Source organism: Schistocerca nitens, chromosome 6, assembly GCF_023898315.1.
Source record: "Schistocerca nitens isolate TAMUIC-IGC-003100 chromosome 6, iqSchNite1.1, whole genome shotgun sequence".
NCBI lineage: Eukaryota > Metazoa > Arthropoda > Insecta > Orthoptera > Acrididae > Schistocerca > Schistocerca nitens.
In genome coordinates this window covers 748,526,133-748,544,276 of record NC_064619.1, presented here as the reverse complement: position 1 = coordinate 748,544,276, position 18,144 = coordinate 748,526,133, and positions in this window count along the sequence as shown.

Sequence of the window (18,144 nt, the reverse complement as noted above, 5' to 3'; positions counted from 1 at the left end):
AATATCATTAACAATGGCATCATTGTCATCAATGATGATGATGATGATGATCATCATCATCATCAATATTTTTGGGTACAAGGTTATCATTGTGGCTTACTACTACATCAGACCTGGATTATCATCATTATTAACAAACAAACTACTACATCAGACCTGGATTATCATCATTATTAACAAACAAACTAGCAGTAATATAATCATCATAAATATCCTTGGATACAAACTTGTCAAATAAATTTGTCAAGTCCTCATCACTAAGCTTCTAATTATTTTGTGTCTTTGTGTCATCATCACTCATTTCTTTTAACATATACTTCCAAAATTCGTAGTGCTTATTTAAATTATTAAATTGGTAGTTCCTACTGTTATCTGTGTAATTTTGGTGGTGTGACCTATGTCCGTTTACAAAATTGTTAAGGCTTTCATGGCCACTTGTTGACAAACTGCCTATTGGCTTCTGTCTCGGGTTCTTCGGCCGACGTTCATCTAATGATTTTTCTGACGTTTCGCCAGCACGAGTGGCTGGCATTGTCAAAGCTTCACCCTCCATCGCCGGTGGTGAACTGGAGGCGAGCTCGCGGCCGCAGACTATATGTACCTGGCGCGCCAACGTCCGAGGGCTTCTCCGCGGTCATTTCCGGTGCGGTTCTCCTCTTGCTACCTGCGACGGTCGTTCGCTGCAGTACGGGAAGCCAGGATCCGTTTACCTTAAGGCTTTCCTCTTTCTTGTTGAAACTGTTCGCGTGTTTTTGGATTTCTACAGCTTCTCTGAACAAGCGCGTGTGATAGTGCTTCTCTACAGCCAGAACTTCCGTGTCGGCGAATTTTATTACGTGGTCGGCCTCATTCAGTGCGTGCTCTGCCACGGCCGATTTCTCCACCTGCCCCAACCTGCAATGTCGCTTATGCTCTTTGATCCTGGTGTTAATGGATCGTCCAGTCATTCCGACATAAACTTTTCCGCATGTGCAAGGTATACGGTATATTCCCGACATTGCAAGTGGGTCTCTTTTCTCCTTCGCCGATCTAAGACACTCTTTGATCTTCCTTGTCGGTTTGAAAATCGTCTTTACGCCGTGTTTGCGCAATATACGCCCGATTCTGTCCATCACTCTGGGAATGTATGGCAGAAAGGCCGTACCCGACATTTCTTTTTCTGGTTCCTTACTTCGCCGAGTGTTTAGCTCTGTTACACTTCTAATGTAATTTGTGGAGTACCCATTGCTCCTCAGAACAGTTTCCAGGTGTTGCATTTCTCGTTTGAGGTGTTGAGGCTCACATATTCGTCCTGCTCTCGTTACGAGCGTACTAATCATGCCTCTTTTCTGGCTCGGATGGTGGTTTGACAGTTTGTGCAGGTATCGGTCCGTGTGTGTCGGTTTTCGATACACGCTGTGTCCCAGGTTTTCGCCGTCCCTTGTGACCAGCACATCTAGAAATGGCAGTTTCCTGTCCTTTTCTACCTCCATGGTAAATGTTATGTTGGCATGGAGGCTGTTCAAGTGTCTCAGGAATTCACCGAGCTGTTCTTCACCATGGCTCCACACCACGAAAGTATCATCGACGTACCTGTACCACACCTTAGGTTTGCAAGTCGCCGAGTCCAGTGCCTGTGCTTTGAATTGTTCCATGAAGAAGTTGGCCACCACTGGACTGAGAGGATTACCCATGGCGACGCCTTCCAGCTGTTCGTAGAAATCGCCATTCCACGTGAAATAGCTCGTGGTGAGACATGCATGGAAGAGCTTTTTGATGTCTTGAGGGAACATGGAACCGATGTGCTCCAGAGCGTCGCTGAGTGGCACTTTCGTAAATAACGAAACAACATCAAAACTGACCAGGATGTCGTTTGGCGCAAGTTTCAGTTTCTTCAGCTTCTCAATGAAATGTCCTTAATGTATGTGTCGGTCTTTCCCACGTGTGGCTGGAGCAGAGAGGCCAAGTGTTTCGCCAGTTTATACGTTGGTGAGCCAGGAGCGCTAACGATCGGTCTCAGTGGAACGTTGTTCTTATGGATCTTGGGTAATCCATACAGCCGAGGTGGTAGGGCTTCTGTGTTGCGCAGGTTTCTCTGTATGTACGCCGGCAGAGAAGACGCCTTGATTAATCCATTCGTATTCCGAGTGATACGCTGCGTCGGATCTGCGCTTAGTTTTCGGTACGTCGTCGGATCTAATAGGTCTCGGATCTTTTGCTCATAATCTTCGGTCTTCATTACGACGGTCGCATTCCCCTTATCGGCAGGCAGTACCAATATACTCTTGTCGGCGTAGTTTGAAAGATGCCGGAAGCAGACCGACAAGGCGATTCCCGACATGTCACACACAGTGGTCAACCTCACTGAACGACAATTGACCGAAGAGGAAGTGTCAGTCCTTCAAAAAGGAGGGAATTTCGCTATCATCCCGAGAACTATACCTATGGAGGACATCATTGCCAACACCGAAGCAGCCATTCGGACCCTTCCTTGTGAAAGGGCAGAGGAAATACGCACTGAAACAGCCAGGATACTGCGCCGAGCAAAACCACCAGCTTGCAACCTGAAGAAAGAAGAGGTACAAGCCATTAAGAATCTCAACGCCGACAAGAGTATATTGGTACTGCCTGCCGATAAGGGGAATGCGACCGTCGTAATGAAGACCGAAGATTATGAGCAAAAGATCCGAGACCTATTAGATCCGACGACGTACCGAAAACTAAGCGCAGAACCGACGCAGCGTATCACTCGGAATACGAATCGATTAATCAAGGCGTCTTCTCTGCCGGCGGACATACAGAGAAACCTGCGCAACACAGAAGCCCTACCACCTCGGCTGTATGGATTACCCAAGATCCATAAGAACAACGTTCCACTGAGACCGATCGTTAGCGCTCCTGGCTCACCAACGTATAAACTGGCGAAACACTTGGCCTCTCTGCTCCAGCCACACGTGGGAAAGACCGACACATACATTAAGGACATTTCATTGAGAAGCTGAAGAAACTGAAACTTGCGCCAAACGACATCCTGGTCAGTTTTGATGTTGTTTCGTTATTTACGAAAGTGCCACTCAGCGACGCTCTGGAGCACATCGGTTCCATGTTCCCTCAAGACATCAAAAAGCTCTTCCATGCATGTCTCACCACGAGCTATTTCACGTGGAATGGCGATTTCTACGAACAGCTGGAAGGCGTCGCCATGGGTAGTCCTCTCAGTCCAGTGGTGTCCAACTTCTTCATGGAACAATTCGAAGCACAGGCACTGGACTCGGCGACTTGCAAACCTAAGGTGTGGTACAGGTACGTCGATGATACTTTCGTGGTGTGGAGCCATGGTGAAGAACAGCTCGGTGAATTCCTGAGACACTTGAACAGCCTCCATGCCAACATAACATTTACCATGGAGGTAGAAAAGGACAGGAAACTGCCATTTCTAGATGTGCTGGTCACAAGGGACGGCGAAAACCTGGGACACAGCGTGTATCGAAAACCGACACACACGGACCGATACCTGCACAAACTGTCAAACCACCACCCGAGCCAGAAAAGAGGCATGATTAGTACGCTCGTAACGAGAGCAGGACGAATATGTGAGCCTCAACACCTCAAACGAGAAATGCAACACCTGGAAACTGTTCTGAGGAGCAATGGGTACTCCACAAATTATATTAGAAGTGTAACAGAGCTAAACACTCGGCGAAGTAAGGAACCAGAAAAAGAAATGTCGGGTACGGCCTTTCTGCCATACATTCCCAGAGTGACGGACAGAATCGGGCGTATATTGCGCAAACACGGCGTAAAGACGATTTTCAAACCGACAAGGAAGATCAAAGAGTGTCTTAGATCGGCGAAGGAGAAAAGAGACCCACTTGCAATGTCGGGAATATACCGTATACCTTGCACATGCGGAAAAGTTTATGTCGGAATGACTGGACGATCCATTAACACCAGGATCAAAGAGCATAAGCGACATTGCAGGTTGGGGCAGGTGGAGAAATCGGCCGTGGCAGAGCACGCACTGAATGAGACCGACCACGTAATAAAATTCGCCGACACGGAAGTTCTGGCTGTAGAGAAGCACTATCACACGCGCTTGTTCAGAGAAGCTGTAGAAATCCAAAAACACGCGAACAGTTTCAACAAGAAAGAGGAAAGCCTTAAGGTAAACGGATCCTGGCTTCCCGTACTGCAGCGAACGACCGTCGCAGGTAGCAAGAGGAGAACCGCACCGGAAATGACCGCGGAGAAGCCCTCGGACGTTGGCGCGCCAGGTACATATAGTCTGCGGCCGCGAGCTCGCCTCCAGTTCACCACCGGCGATGGAGGGTGAAGCTTTGACAATGCCAGCCACTCGTGCTGGCGAAACGTCAGAAAAATCATATGTCTGTTTCTCCTACTCTTAGCCTGGTTACAAGTTTTTCTCCTCACCTCAAACTGGCAGGCTCCCAATGAGATGGTTAATTATTTTCCAGTCTGTACTGTCTGTTCTGATTTGAGTTGCCATTTTGTCTGTAATTGTTGCTATTTTGACCACTGTCCCTGTTACCATAGTTATTTTGTCTGTTACTGTTATGATAATTTTGATTTTGAGAGAACCTACCACTCTTGTGTTGGTACTCTCCCCTACTTTGATTGTTTGACCTGTCATGACTTTGCCATGCATAGTCAAGCTTATCCACATGCGTCATAAATTCTTCAATTGAGTCATCTGGCTCATAGACTAGGCCCCACCGAACCCCGTTTGGTAGACGTCGTTTCAGTGCGTCAATCTCAATTAACTCGTCTAAAGGTTTGTCTAGGTGCGTCAGTTTTCTTAGCTGTATTTCAAAAAACTCACGCAAACTTAATTTCCCTTCTCTGCATTTGCTGCCGTTCAAAAATTCTGCCTTTATCCTAGGCTGTCTTCTTTCCGACCAGAATTTATTTAAAAACAATGTTTCAAACTGATCAAAAGTCGTTTCAGGGCTTAGATTCTGATTTGCCCAGGATAAAGTTTCACCATCCAGATACCGCTTAGCTACTTTCACTTTTAACGGTTCTGGCATACCAGGTGTGAAACTGTCTTTGCAATGATATAAGAAATCTACAGGATGCAATTTGAAATGTCCAGGGTAAGTTTTTAAGAATACATGGGTTGGCAAATAGACAGTTGTTATTGTAACAATTACCAACAAGGTTATTTTCTAAATTATTTACTCGTGAGTTGACTGTTTGAAAGTTTTGGGTTACTGATTCAACTTTTTAGTTCACGGAGGTTAAATTGGTGAACCTCTTCTGCAAGTAATATGGAGTTCAATTTCAGCTTCTCATCTACATATTCAAAAATCGTAGGATAAAACATTGTACTGTAACTATTAAAGACGTAGCACTTTCTTGAAAAACTGAAGTTACACTGAATATAATTGAAAAGCAGAGAACTCATGTTTCGTCCATCGGCGATATTGCAGGTCCTTCCAGTTGAGCTTCCGTTTTCTTGCGTCCACACATATAAACAAGTCATCGTTCATTCGACAGTTATTCAAGGCACCTGGAAATCGCAGAGATTAGCACACCAGATAGACTTACGACAATCCCAGCTCCTCCACCACACTGTAACGAAATCGTTGTTACGTGGGGAAGACAGTGAAATTTTGCGGGAGCAAAAATTTTCAACATCGAAAAGAGATTATTTGAGTTAAACAAAAAGCCTCAAAAATTTGTTGTTATTCTTGTGTTCCATAGACATCAAGAAACCTGTGATCATGGGGGTGTTTCTTACTAATCACATTGGCCTCCACCACTCAAAGAATTACTTTGAGATAAATGAAAATGTTTACTTCTAGAACGGTTTCCAAAACGTTACACTTTAATAATTAGTTCTGCAGTAGTTCAGTTGATTTCTTATACGTATCTTAGTTCGGTGTAAGTCGGAGTAATCTGCTTCCTGCTGCAGCTGCTGCTGAAATAGTCGTTGCCTCGGTCCACTTCATCTGCTAACTGGATCAAGTTACGTGACTTCCATGAAATAATCCTGGTACCAAGTCGTTTCATGGTGGTTTATTTATGACAAGCGAAACCATTTCTTCTTATTACGAGTCCACTCCACATAACAGGCTACATAGTCACAATACTGTATTACAATAATTAGATTATTGCACAGACGTGCGAAACAGTGGTTGCGTCTCAAAACTGTCTGCAACGGTCCATTCTTGAGCCTGGTGCTCCTCCTATTTATACTTCTTTTTAACAATCAAGTCAACAAAACTACAGTGCAAATTTATTAAATTAACAATTAAAAGTTTAAAATTTTTATGAATAACTATCCACAAAAGCTTGCTTATTTTATGCTGAAACTGGCGTATACAATTAAAAAAAAAAGACTTTTACATAAGATATACATCATGTTATATGAAGTTCTGAGAGATAACAATGCTAACCAAAATTTTCTTAATTATGGCTTCATTTGTAAATGCAAAATATTGTGAGCATATATTGCAGAAGCATGACCTACTAGTAACCAAATGGAATAATAAATTTTATGAGATTTAGTGTATTACGCGAAATCACTTACTGGATACCTTTGGAATTATGGAACTTCCAAAACAGGGATGTAAAAGAAAAGGGTTGTTTTATTTCAAGCACCTACGCAAACTGGTTGAAGGGTGGTGAAATGACGAGCAGGCCTTATCCTACTGGAGGACCACGTCTCATCACGAAACGCAGAGATCGGAAAACCCCTCACTGTGTCATCGAGGATAGACAGCCATCTGTGGAAGATCCGACGACGGAGTACAGTGATGGGTCAGGCACAAGTGTTTCGGAGCTCGTCGTTCGAAGGCTGTTGTTGAACAGGTTGCCATGTAGCGTATGTGTTGCTACGTTCATGGACAGTCACATGACGCTTACGTGTTCCTGTGTTGATCCAGCGACATCGTCAAATATGATTGCAGTGGGCACAGCATCACTGAGTTTTCACGCATATCGATATAAATGTATTGCTTGTCGGATGAATGACATTCCTTGTAACACCAGGTCGATGTTGTACGAAACATGCACTGCGCCACAGATGCGGGGCGGTGAGGGCAGAATTATGCTGTGAGGTGCATTGAGTTGGGCTTCCAAAGCATCTGTGACGGTAACGGAAGGTAGCAGGGCAGCAGTGAACTACGTGACCATTACTGCGGAATACCTGCATCGCTTGTTTGAAGTCTCCCCCTACGGCGATGACATATTCCAGCAGGATAATTGCCCCTGTTGCAAGTTCAGACTCGTGATACAGTGGTTTGAGGAGCGTTAGAGTGAACTCACACCATGTCTTGGCCAGCGAATGTTCCTCATGTGTACTCACTGTCGGGCACGAGGTGAGTGCCTGTAAGCCGTCATCCCGTAATCTGCGGGAACTGCTTCGCCTGTGCGTAGACATCTGGTGCCTCATATTTCTGGAACCCTGTCAGGCACCTGTGGAATCGGTGCCAAGCAGAATCTCTGTTGTAGTGTGTTTGAAACGTGGGACAGACGCTATTAAACAGGTGGTCATATGTTTTGGCTCATCGGTGTAGGCCAGCCTGAATCCCACCTCCACCATGACGCTGCACAATCCACGCAACTTTCGCAGATGAGGTTTCCACTGCTTGCTGTGACTAAGGATTGCTGGACAAAGCACTCCAGTTAAGGTTCCCTCAAGTGAATGATCTCAACATGAGTAACAACTGATAATGTCAGAATATACTGTCAACGGTTACAACGCAGAACGGTAACTAAGGGAGCAAAGGGCTGGTTATATGTACACAATGCGCTAAGAATAAGATTAAACAAAATGACAATTAAGATTTAAATTTCTCTAAACGTAATTCTCGACGTGTTGTTCTTTCACCGTGTTTACCGAATGAAAGTGTACTTTATATGTTGTACTAATTACTTGCACTGTACCCTGTTACCCATAATTTAAACTCGGGCTTCATTCATCCGTACTTAGGTAGCTACTGTCATCAGTGAATATTATTTTCTGTACCTCAGCTAACGATGACACTGTGACACGCCGTGGAAGAGTTCCCGAAATTAGGACTCCTCATGCAAAGGGCTACGAGTACACTAAAATAGCGCTAGATAGACTGACAAGCCAAAACATTATGACCACCTGCTTAATAGGTTGTTGGGCCACATTCGTAGCGCAGTGCTGCACCGTTTCTGCGTATCATCAGGTTGTTGCTAGATTTACGAAGATATCTAGCACCACATGTCTGCGCTCAAGTAATGTAATTCCCGTAACCAACTAGCCGCTGATTCGTGTAAATGTAATGTCGCCAGCTAACTATCCATTGGTTTCACATTAGGCGAATTTAGACGCCAAGACATCAACGATAGTTCATAATCTTGCAACTCAAACCACTGCAGCAAAATTCTGGCCTTGAGACAAAGACAATTTTCATGCTTAAATATGATACAGCTGTCGGGGAAGACATCGAGCACGAAGCGACGCAGGAAGTCAGCAGCTGTCAGCATGTCCGATTAGTACCACAGGTTCCACGCACGCGCAGGAGAATGTCTTTCACAGCATGATACTACTGCCGGTGGCCTGCGTCGGTGGCACGTGACACGTCTCGAGCTGCCGTTCACTTGCACTACGGCGGCGTTTGTCGAGACGTACGTCGATTTGGTGAACCAAAAGCGTCATTCATCCGACGAGCTGTATGTTGCCATTGGTCCACAGTGTAATCTCGATGATTCCGCGCCCACTGGAATCGTGACTGACGATGTCGTTGGGTCAACACGTGAACACGCAGCGGTCGCCTGCTGTGAAGCTCCATGTTCACCGATGTGCGTTGACCTGTCGACTCCGGAACACTGGTGCGCGCACCAGGATTGTGCAGAGATGCCACATATTGCCACCTACCCTACCTTAGAGAGCAGACAAGCCTCTGAACCATACATTCTTTGAAGAATCGTGGACGTCCAACCATTAGTTCCTAGTGGTAGTTTCACCTCGTAAGACAGTTGTAGGTGAACTTCGGACCAACTTCAGTGATGTCGGCATACTTTTTCAGAGGCTCCTGGCAGTAATAATATGTATATGAAGACAGTAACTGTTCTCGAAAGAACAGAATACTGTTGATGACCGTGCAGCTTTTCCCTGGAATATGTCCTGTGTAACAATATGTCCTGTGTCAAAGTTGCTGATCTCAGTGGATTTCCCCGTTTGCGGTCCGTATCGTCGTTAGAATAATACGCCAGCTGTGTTGTCTCCGCTTACATACTTTCCGCAATGCCGCCAGGTGGCATCCAACTTCGTTTGGGCAGTAGTCATAGTCTTTTGGCTTATCAGTGTATCTGCATATGCCCAAAGCATCTTTCATAATGTTTTGGTATTGGTTAAAACAGTCGTGGTTGCAATTTTAGTTTTTTAGTTTTTTTTTATTTTTCATTTCCAGCGACGCATTTCGCCTTATTTAGGCATTTTCAGGTTATCTTTTCTAAATGGACGCGAGAAAAGATAACCTGAAGATGCCTAAATAAGGCGAAACGCATCGTTGAAAAATAAAAAGCTAAAATTGCAACCAAGACTGTTTTTTACCAATACTGTTAAGCACTGGTTTGCTGTATGCCACATATGGATTGGAAGAATTTCGATAATGGTTTGGCTTATCAGTAAATCTCCACACTTCCAAAACACTCTTTTTTAGTGAGTGTGGCAAGTGGGTGCTCGCTGATGGTTGCAAGCTTCCGGGCTCTTTCAACTGCAACTGAGACATTAATAAAAGGGCAAAGGTAATGTAAATCAGAACACTGGGAGGAGCTATGGTCTAAATAACAATTGATTTATTCCTTTTTAATATCACATGGCAAATGATGGCTAATGAAACGCCACACAAACATTTTATCTGACAATCGCTTTCAATAATATGCGGTCAATGGTTAACAGAGTGATCAGCTGGGGATCAACACACGACACTAATCAGAACTGATCAGTTTATCTGACTTTATACATGTGAATCCATGGTATGGCGCAAGAACTACGCTACTATCAAGCGTGTGCACTCTACTACTGCATAAAGAAAAATATAGCTCGAAAGATCAGGGTGCTGAGAAGCATATAATGTTGCCTGCGCCGCAGCAGCGAATACTTTATCCTTCTGCAGGTGAGGGCGGCGCAGCACCACAGTGCTCAGCTAGTGCTCCCACGAACGGCGGCAGTCTGTTATTAACGGCGCGCGCCCGGAAATATGCAAGCAGGCGGTCTCGTGTTCAGCTGATTCGGAACGCAAATACTTCCCTATGAGGCTCTGAAACTCCAGTGGATTCCAGTTTGGAGGTGGACCCGTTTGCTGGTCTGCCAAACCAATTTGAATCTATGACACGACTATGCGTAATGGAATATGTTAAACGTTTAGAAGGCCCACTCAAAACAAATAAGTTACCCACGCATAACTCGTTGTGTGTGTGATGCAAGAAGCAGTCAGTACCTCTGATGGTGACTGGCACAGGCTCTAAGTGGGCAAAGGACACAAGTCTCACCATCTGGGTAAAGATCTGACATTCTTTCCTAGTGAAGCGCCAGTGCAAGAGTGATCTTCTCTTTCTCTACTGCTTTCCTCCGCTGCTGGGTAGCATAGCACATTTGCATGCTTAGGCTACACCCACTTTAGCACAAGCCAACTACGAGCTGGAGCTCAGGATTCGAAGCTGGGAGACTCTCTCCCCCCCTGCTCTGTATACACAGGTTTGACCAACCAGCGACTTTAAAAATTAATTGGGAGAAAAGGAAAAAAGATTCAGGTTAGCGACCTCTTTCCCGCGCCTTTATGCTGCGTCTTTGCTAAAAGCATGACTTGGACGAACCACAGCCCTCGATAAAAAATATTGTTATCTCCCCTGTTTTGTCCATTTTGAATTTTCTAAAGAACGGTCATAAACTCGCTAAAAGCCTTCAAAAACATGTTTTGTAGCAGAGTCTGGACGCCTGGGCGCCACTACCCCGTCCAACGGAATTCACTAGAACTCTCAGCCGTCTCATCCGCTTTCTACCTAACAAGGGCGCATCCTCTGCTTCATTGCTCGCCATCAGGTTGTACAATGCGCTGCTGCAGCGACTCCTCGGCCCTAGTAGGCCTACCTCGACCGTCCGGCGCCACCCGACGTGTCTGCACAATGAGACCGGGGGACTCGGCTGTCGGCAAATGTTTCCACCCAGGTTCCGCAGAAAAGAGCTTCCCTCGGCTCTCAACTGCCGTACGCTTTTACTGCTGTCAATTAAATCAGCACCCTCTTCCTTCGAACATAGGTAAAGCCTTTTGCTATGCCTTCACTAGATCACACAAGCAAGAGTTTAACTAGTGCCAACCATTTCATCACATGAAAGAAAACAGATTCTATAAAATGTAGCAACCAGGTAATAAAGATTACCTTCGTTATGAACAAATGGTTCAAATGGCTCTGAGCACTATGGTACTTAACTTCTGAGGCCATCAGTCGCCTAGAACTTAGAACTACTTAAACCTAAATAACCTAAGGGCATCACACACATCCATTCCCGAGGCAGGAATCGAACCTGCGACCGTAGCGGTCGCGCGGTTGCAGACTGTAGCGCCTGGAACCGCTCGGCCACTCCGGCCGACTGCCTTATGAACACAAAGCTGCATGACATTGTATCAAAAGTGAGAGTGCCCTGCACTCTCTCACGTTTGGCTAGCTGTTGGTGAGTATTTATCCACTATCCTGTGTCCGTGAGTTCATGTTTTGCAGTGAGTAACCTAGAAATCAGCGTGTCTGTATTAAGTTCTGCTTTAGAGAAAATTCATGCAGTAACCCACGAAGTGCTCAAACAGGGCTTTGGAGAAGATTATTTAGGTCGGATGCAGACATGCGACTGGTTTAAGCGCTTCAGCAATGTGTACAAATCAACTGGTGACCACATAAAGACTTGCGTCAAAACGATCCAGACATTCTGTGGAAGGCCGTAACTAGTGACGAAAGCTCGGTCCATGACTATCACCCTGAAACTAAGCAACAATAGTCGCTTTGGATGAGATCTTCACAGGGATAAAAACAAGTTTAAGTTCTTGCTGATCTGTTTTGCTATCTTGAAGGTTTTGTTGATGCAGTTTTCATCCCTCGTGGCCAGACAGTTAATGATCTCGAACAGTCGAGGTTGGACACGAGCAGAGAATGTAGCAAGCGACTGCATACTCCACCGTAACGGTCGCATTTTTGAGGATCTCTTGACCAGAACCAGTGTGGCAATAGTTTCCCACCAACTGCACTCACCAAACCTAGCTGTGGGCAACTGCGAGTACATTTCACGTATTCTTCTGTAGTGGTGCGAGAGCAAAGCGAGGCGCGCTGCGACGTCAACCTCGAGATCGGCTATGCTTCAATCAGAAACGTATCGACACGTGCGAAAACAACGCCACAGCTCGGTTCGTGCGAGGTGGGAGGTTGGGAGGTGGTTTAGTGGTGTCTCAGTGGCCTCTGATTTCTTGAAAATTCTGCCCGGCACCAACGCGGGCGTGCCGCACGATGCGGAGGTCGTCAGACACCCTCTCATCCACATTGCACGCCTTCTCTTGAAACCCCTGCGTTGGAGGTGAGAACTTCCCTGCCCAGCGTTGAAATCACGCAGTTTGAGGCGCCGCCGACCCCGAGGGTGATGTCGCAGGGCGCCACGCTTTTGCAACGTTACGGGGGAAGGTTGTAGACACCTTCCAGCCAATTTGCAAATTTCTGCGTCTCTGTGGGAGACAACTACGGTGTTTCGAACCCTTTAACTGCGTTTCGTAGTGCACTTGCCACCGCCATAACTCTACAGTTCGTTAAAACTACATCCGCAGTGATCCTGTCTACTGAACATAGTAGCTAATTGATACATAAGGGGCGTTCAAAAAGAAACAATCCGGAGTCTGGAATGCGCAAACCGGTGGCAGGAGGGTAATATCGTGGCGTGTGCAATGGGGTGTGGTTCCGACCAGAGCGTGGAAGTTCACAGCCCTTCACTAGAGGGCACGTCTGCACGTCACGTGACTATACAGAGCTAGCAGCAGCGTGCGTCAATCGTGCAACGCTGCCAGTCGCAGTGGCATGGAGGCTTCAAAAGAAGAGACAGCGGAAGGAGTAGGAGGACCTTCATCGACAAATGTCGCAAGTGCACGGCGAACACTGCATGTCCCTTGCAAGGGTCAAGACGTGGCACAAGCGCTTCAGGGAAGGACCACACTGCATTGCCGATGACATCTTCCAGCTGGTGGATGCACTCATTACCCAGAACCGCCGAGTGACAGTGAAAGCCACAGCAGCCGTGGTCGCATTGAGCGTCGGAAGTGTTCACACCATCATGAACGACTGCAGATGCGCAAAGTGTGTGCCCGATGGGTGCCCCACAAACACACCAGGAAGCATGTTAGAATGGCCCACTGTTTTGCTCATCTGCAGCGCTATGCTCGGGAAGGGAAATGCGTTCCTGGCACGAGTGGTGGCTGGAGATGAGACATGGAGTCATCGCAGCGAACCCGAATCAAAACGACTAAGTCTCCAGTGTAAGCATCCACCAAAAATGCCAAGGCCATCCACACGAGTGCAGGAAAGGTTATGCTGACGTTCTTCTTCGACCAAGATGGCCTCTTTCTGATTCACATCCTGCACCACGGGACAACAGTGAATGCCCAGCGTTACTCGCAAACCTTGCCCACCATTCGCCAAGCGGTCAAATCAAAACGATCAGGCAATCTCACTTGTGGGGTCGTTCTGCTGCACGACAATGCGAAGCCTCATACGGCCAAGACAGTCGCACCACTCCTGCAGAAATCCAAATGGGAGGTTCTCTGCCACCCTCCATACAGTCCGGACCTCCCTCCCTGTGATTACGCCATCTTTGGTCCCCTTAAAAAGGCTCTGAGGGGCAAAAGATTCAACTCGGACCATGACGTCCAGCTGTACATGCGGAACTGGTTAACATAGTAGCCTCGGGAATTTTATGAGGCAGCAATTCACCGCCTTGTCTCACAGTGGGACAACTGTCTCGACAGCCAGGGTCAGTACTTCTAACAAACAGGCACTGCTTTCTGTAACTGTGCCTCCGGCTGGTTTCTTTTTTAACGCCTCTTATGCATTATGAACAATTTATTGCAGCCACCTTCAACGAGACTCTCGATCGCTGCCTGATCTCTACGTGGAGCTTGCCAGTCCCTTTCACTCTCTTGGCATCTGCCGCTGCCAGCCGGCTGCCTGGCTGCAGGAGACGGACGACTACCCTGCTGTGTGAGGTCAGGGCAAAACTGCTGCTGGCAGTGTGGGGTGTGGGTGGGCGGCGCCACGGAACACTAGGGCTCGGTAGCCTTCCAGCGCTCCTGCGGACTCACCAGGCGGAGCCTGGAGGTCTGGATCTGACCCTCTTCTTTTTGTCAGTCTTCTGACTGGTTTCATGCGTCAGCCATAGATTCCCCTCTTGTCCCATCCTCTTCATCTCAGAGCAGCACTTGCAACCTATGTCCTGAATTACCTGGTCGATGTATTTCTAATTTCTGTCTTCCTCCGTAGTTTTTGCCCTCTAAAGCTCCCTCTAGTACCATGGAAGACATTCCCTAATCTCTTAACAGTTGTGGTAACACATAATCCGAAATCTGGAAATTACTGTGACATAAATAGTGCAGAAACAGCACTTTATATCCTTTCATAGTAAGTACAACAGTAACGAGAAATCGTAGGCAGCTGCGTTTAAACCTGGAGCGGTACCAGCAAAGGACATGAGGGAAAGATCTAAAGAGGCAGAGAAACAGGAACGTATGATAAACTACAAATAATGTGGACATAAAAGCGAGAAAGAAGTATATCCCACAAAAGAGGGCCGCACATACTTTACTGTGTGCCGATGGTGATGGGGAGGGAGGGAGGGGGGGGGGGGAGAGGGGGACTGGCCACGTACTAGGAGCAGAAAACGAAAACCAGAGAGACTGTATAACGAGCATGGCAAAGACTTCGGTAACGCAGGTAGGTACGTGTACAAAGGTGCCTTCTATTGGGAAGGAACAGAGCAAACGTGCTCGATGTAAGGTGATCGAGTCGTGTGTGCGGCTGACGCCATTCTGGAGGCCACGAAAGAGGTACACAGAGGTGTAGTGCGAGTTTTGATTGCGGAAGCAGTGTCAGGTAGAGAAAGTCATGTTGGAATGTCTGCTCTGTACGGCGAACAAAGTGTGTCACGTTCGAGTACTTCTGCGTGGAATAAACGATGCCGAGAAAGTAGGGACTCTTTAAAGACAGCAGTCGGCCAGCACAGGTTCGTCGTGTCGTTGACCCTTCTGTCGTCGCAGCGGTGGATGACGCCTTCAGAAATGCCCGACGGCGGGCGCTGAAACACATGTCGTTCACGTTGTGCGTCAGTCACCGTATCTATCACGCCATCGTGACAGAGCACCTGCATTTCCGGAAAATCTGTGCGTAATGGTTCAGATGGCTCTGAGCACTATGGGACTTAACATCTGAGGTGATCAGTCCCCTAGACTTAGAACTACTTAAACCTAACTAACCTAAGGACATGACACACATCCATGCCCGAAGCAGGACTCGAACCTGCGACCTTAGCAGCAGAGCGGTTCCAGACTAAAGCGCCTAGAGCCACTCGGCCACAACGGCCGGCGTGCGCAGTGGGTTCCCCGCGTGGAAGAGCGAGAACTGAACAGAGTGTCGACGCCATTGCAGCACCTGGAACGGTATCGAGATAAAGAAAACCATTTCCTATGCATACTGCAGCGGGAAGTGAAACATGCTGTCACCATATTGAGGTGAAAATTGTTTTGTTTTATTTCGCCTCCACAATTTGGACTCTATTTAGCCATCGAGAACATTGCTAACGTAGACTACATAATTGAACAAAGAAAATACAAAAATACATATTTAAAGAACTGAAAGCTGAAGTAGTGGGACTTTTACCACAACAAATGTTTAACAAATGGAATTATAAGCATACGAGACATATTTATGTAATTAATTAACTACACTTTTTAAATTTAATTGTAATTGATACAGATAAATGAAAATATGAGTGCTAAAGGTTTCTTCCTATACTCTTAAAAAGTGACTATCACTTTATACAGGCGAATGTCTTTAGAAACTAGAAGACGCTGATTGAGGGAGAAGCAGTGGAGACCTCACAAATTTCGATCGTTCATTGTCAGATTTAAAACAGGATGTGGCTTACATCGGCTCCTGACTCGGGACCACACTCACATGCACAGGAATCGTAAATGATGATTCTAACCGGACGTAGAAGATACGACGCGCGGTTCAAGCGGACGATGGTGGAAGTTGAAGATCGGTCCAAATGCCTTTTCGTACACCACGACCTTGCAGTAATTTGACATGGTAATGCCACATAATATCCACCTTCCATTTATTGTGGCACTTCCATGTCTCTTGCTGATTTCCCTGGCTCTTGACTTCGCGTAAGTAGTCTCTATCCGGTACTTTCATATTGAGAACAGTTCATGTAGATGCAACTGGTTTCGCTAAGACGTCAACTTCCTCATTGTAGCGTACGTCAGCGTGGGAATGCACCCACAGCACAGTGATTTTCTGGCCTCTCTGTTTACAGCGATTATATTCCATTACCACACCCAAATATAGTGGTTGGTAGTTTTATTTCACCTTCAGAGTTGAATACTCTAAGAATCCTCTGGGAGTCGGACACGACTAATATCGTTAAGAAGGAACTTGAGGATACAAAATAAATCGCTTTCGGAATTGCTAGTCTCCGTCGTGAGCACTGTTCGGCAGTTTGTAGACATTGTAACGTTGTTGCTTTATTTTGGTATAAAAGCGGTACTGATAGACAATAAAAGCGGGTTAAAAGCTGTGAGCTGTCTGGGGAAGTTAACCTTGCATTACTGCGCAACTGTTTCACCAGGTATCCTGTCTAGCTTACCAAATTCCCAACCAGACTAACATTAATTATAATCTTTTAATAGTCATACGACAACCGGTGATATATATATATATATATATATATATATATATATATATATATATATATATATATATATATATATATATAAGAGAATTTAAATAAAAAGAAATAAATCAGTTTATATTTGGAAATTTATTTTAACATTGATCATTGAAATTTCAGCATATTAAACTTGAGTCGTAACTAAGCTGGTGCCTTATTTAGAATTGTGAAAATGTGAGATTGTAATCTTACGGAACACATCAAATATGGAGCCAAGATTGGGAGACTGCATACAACACTGCATTCATAAAATAACACACGTAGAACGTTGAAACATATGCAAGAGGAAATTAACCACAACCAACCGATTCAATTTTCACCCAAAGAAATTACGTTCGTAGCACAATCCTGTCCGTCATGTAATTACCACACACTGGTATACTAAATTCATACTAACTCTCTGTGAAATCTTCCCAAACAGAATAGCTGAGGGCTACTTTGATGATTACACCACATGCTTCACGTGGTCAACTTGGTTTACACAAAGCGTATAACTCCACAATAATTTTGATAATTAAAATAAATTAGATCGAAAAGCAATTTACAAAAGAAAACCTCGAACTGGTTACTAACGTCTTACTATTAACCTGATGGGTCAAACAATTATATAAGCACGTGGTAGTGGTCTCACAAAGTACACCCCACGTGGGTTGAACATAAAGAAAAGTTGCTATATTGAAAAATATTGTCAAGACGAGACGTTATAATCTGACGCACATTCGCATTTAAGATTGATGAACTTAGTTAGAGTTACTGATCAACACGTGGTTCCACTTTACTCACAAAGTAGTGACAAAGCAACTACCGGAATATATGCTGCACACGAGAATTACACTGCGCTGCAATTTAAGATAACATTAGATATTTTAGAGCTAAACCTGAAATAAAGGTGATTAAATTTTCAGTTAGGCTGAACTTAAGAAATCCATTGTCCTACGGACTTAGCAGACACGCGCTTAGCCAGAGATCTTACCACTTCAGACGCTCGCCACGGACAGACTGACCTGATCCCTTTCTGAGGGTGGCTCACAAATACAAACGGAAGTGGCCAGAGGGGCAGCTTCCTATACCAACATGACAAGAGACGGACAGGACCATACTAAGGATAGAAACCTCTTTGCTTTTAGAAAGCGTAGCTACCTGTTCCGACGTAGGTCCTACTGTTCTCTAGCAGACAGGCTTGTCTGCTA